The sequence below is a fragment of the Mandrillus leucophaeus genome, unplaced genomic scaffold, assembly GCF_000951045.1.
Source record: "Mandrillus leucophaeus isolate KB7577 unplaced genomic scaffold, Mleu.le_1.0 Scaffold142, whole genome shotgun sequence".
Classification (NCBI taxonomy): domain Eukaryota; kingdom Metazoa; phylum Chordata; class Mammalia; order Primates; family Cercopithecidae; genus Mandrillus; species Mandrillus leucophaeus.
Window position 1 is genome coordinate 2,157,510 of NW_012101388.1, and position 3,075 is coordinate 2,160,584.

A 3,075-nucleotide genomic window follows, 5' to 3' on the forward strand; every position below is an offset into this window, starting at 1 on the left:
AAAGGAAGGAAAGAAGGAAAGAAGGAAAGAGAAAGGAAAGGAAGGAAGGAAGGAAGGAAGGAAGGAAGGAAGGAAGGAAGGAGGGAAGGAGGGAAGGAGGGAAGGAGGGAGGGAGGGAGGAAGAAAAGATTTGTGAAAAGTTTAAGGCTGGGATTTTGAGGTGAGGGGTTCAAAAAATGTAGGGCACAAACTATCTAATGATGTTTTCCATTGAAGGGTTGCTGAGTCTTTTAGAAAGTTCCAGGAGTGAATGATCAAACCAGTAAACCAGTTGCCTGGGCAGAGCACTTCTGGAAGTGTAATTAAATGTTAATAAAGACTGAAAAATAGCAAAGTCATGTTGAATAATTTAGGTTGTGAATATCAAGGTCAAGCATAAGGGACAAAATTTATCAGGGTATTTCATTAAAATATAAAAGGCTAAGTTCTACCTTTAAATGTTTATTAAGTCTTAAGTCAGTGAGAGGTTTTTATTTTTATTTATTTACTTAAGGTGAACAAATTTATGAGGATTACCAATTAACTAAATAACTCATGTGTATTTACAATAACAACTAAAGTATTTTTCCTCCTCAATCCTGAGTCAAGGGTTCACAGTCCAAAGCAAGATTAATCTATGCAGGGCAGAATCTCACTGTGGCCAAGTAAGCTTAAAAATAAGATAAAATAACACAAAGGCTAAATAATTCCTAGAAGCCATAGGAATATTGTTTCTTCAATTCATTGCCAGGTTGATGGGAGAAATAATAATTGTATTTACTATTTGTAAAATGTTAGCCAGCTTTTCTACATGATTTTGCCATTGTAAAACAATAATACATAGAACTTCTGGCACCCATTTAGTAGAATAAAGTAGCCCTTAGGCAGGAAAAAAAAAAAAAAATGTTCGCAAATGCTCCTTAAACATCAATTAATTAAATAATTGACTTGCATTTACAATAACAACTAAAGTACCCTGTTTTTTTTTGTATTTTTTTTCCTCCCAACTCTGAGTTAAGATTTCACAGTCCCAAGCAAGTTCTTATCTATGCAGACCACAGAATCTCATTTGAATATTTTCCAAGTTTTTGAATATGGGAATAATATATCTATTACTCTCCTGGATTCTGATTTTTTTGCTTATTTTTTTAGGGAAAGCGGGGAAAGGAAGAATTAAGCAGACATTGAAGCAACTCCCTCATCATTGCTCCCATCTGTTCCTGGGAAAAGGGTGCAACTGCTAGGCAGAAATAGTAATAGATATTAGATAGTGAGAATCGAGATGGAGAATATGGTCCTTTTATTATCACTTTGCTTCCTCAGCTTCAAACAACACCAGAGCTTACTTCCTCAGAATGCATATGAAAGCAGTGCTGCTATCAAGGTGGCCTTAGGCAAAATATTGAAGCTGAGAACAATGGCCTGGAGTGATCTGCCTTCGCTTGCTTAACAACTTCACCTCCCTCAGGAACAGTCACTTTTGTTCCTTTTCAGAATTGTAATTCCCTCATAACAAAACCTCCTTGCAAGAAAGGATTTGATCTCAGTCATTTACAGCATAGAATAAATATAAATCAATGCGATACCTCTCCGAAGTACTTGTGTTTTTAGCTTCTAGTGATATTGTGGAATAAAATACTGTCTGTCCTGGTTAAAGGAATCTCAGGCATCAGCTTTGTAGTGTTTTACAGGAAATAGTTGTCTTTCATGTATGAAATCAGGCCACATAGATTGGGTTGCACTGCTATCATTTTGTTCTCAGCATAGCCTTTAGTGCATATATAAATCTAGAAATGGGGGCCTTTGAATTTTACCTTAATAACCAGAATCATTTGAAATTACTCCATCTTTAAATAGATATGTAAACCAAAAATGAAATTCTATGCCACCCAACTTGAGGCAGGAGAATAGGGTCTGGCGGCAGGGAACATAAGGCCAATTCATACTGACTTCCTAGAGCCAAATCAAATGGAAACACTTCAGCTATGACAGGAAATATCCTCTCCATATACATAGGATGTACACCAAGTAACCAATGGACACCTCTAAAGGGTATTTAAACCCCAAAAAATTCTGTAACGGAGATGCTGAGCCCCTATGCTTGGGCCCGCTCCCACCCCGTGCAGTATACTTTCATTCTCAATAACTCTCTGCTTTTGTTGCTTCCTTCTTTCCTTGCTTTGCACGTTTTGTCCAATTTTTTGTTCAAAATGTCAAGAACCTGGGCACCCTTCCCCAGTAACAAGCTGGCTGAATGGACCTCCTTTTGGCCAAGTGGACCCCAGAGAAACCTGAAAAACTGAATTCCTGGACACGACAGGAAGAGTGGTCAGATGTATCTAGTTATACCGCCTTCCTTTTACAGTTTAGGCACAACTGACCAGCATTAACATTAAAATAGAGTACCTAAGACAGACAAAAGAGACTTTGCAGCACTAAGATGGAAAATTCCAAAGTGGTATAATATCACATGACAGTGAACAAACCCTGAAGGAAATAAAAATTATTTTACCTGAAAATATGTTTATTTGACATATTTTGAAATGACCCTGCAAAGCTGTCTTGTGCAGGGAAATTATGTCTGTGGATAATCTCCGTTAATACAGCCAGGCTTTCCCTCTCCAGCCTATTCCTGAATCTAAGAGTCTAACACGTGTAAGGTCCCAAAAGAGACACTTATTATGTGTTTTCTTTCTGAAGACTGTCACCTATGAGGTTTCATCTACATGATAAGCACCTTGGCCTCCACAGCCCTCCTTTTGCTAACTGAAATACTTTTTTCTACTGACTGCAAGTCTTTAGACAAAGATTAACTTTTTCAACCAATTGCCAATCAGAAAATCTTTCCACCTGTGACCTGTAAGCCTCCACTTCAAGATGCCCCACCTTTTTCACCCAAACCAATGTAAAGTTTCCATGTATTTATTTATGTCTTTGTCTATAGTTCTCATCCCCTTAAAATGTATAAAACGAAACTGCAACATGACCGCCTTGGGTGCCCTTCCTCCGGAACTCTTGAGACTCTTTCACAGGCAATTGGTCACTTATATTGTTTCAGAATAAACCTCTTTAAGTATTTTACAGAGTTTTATTATT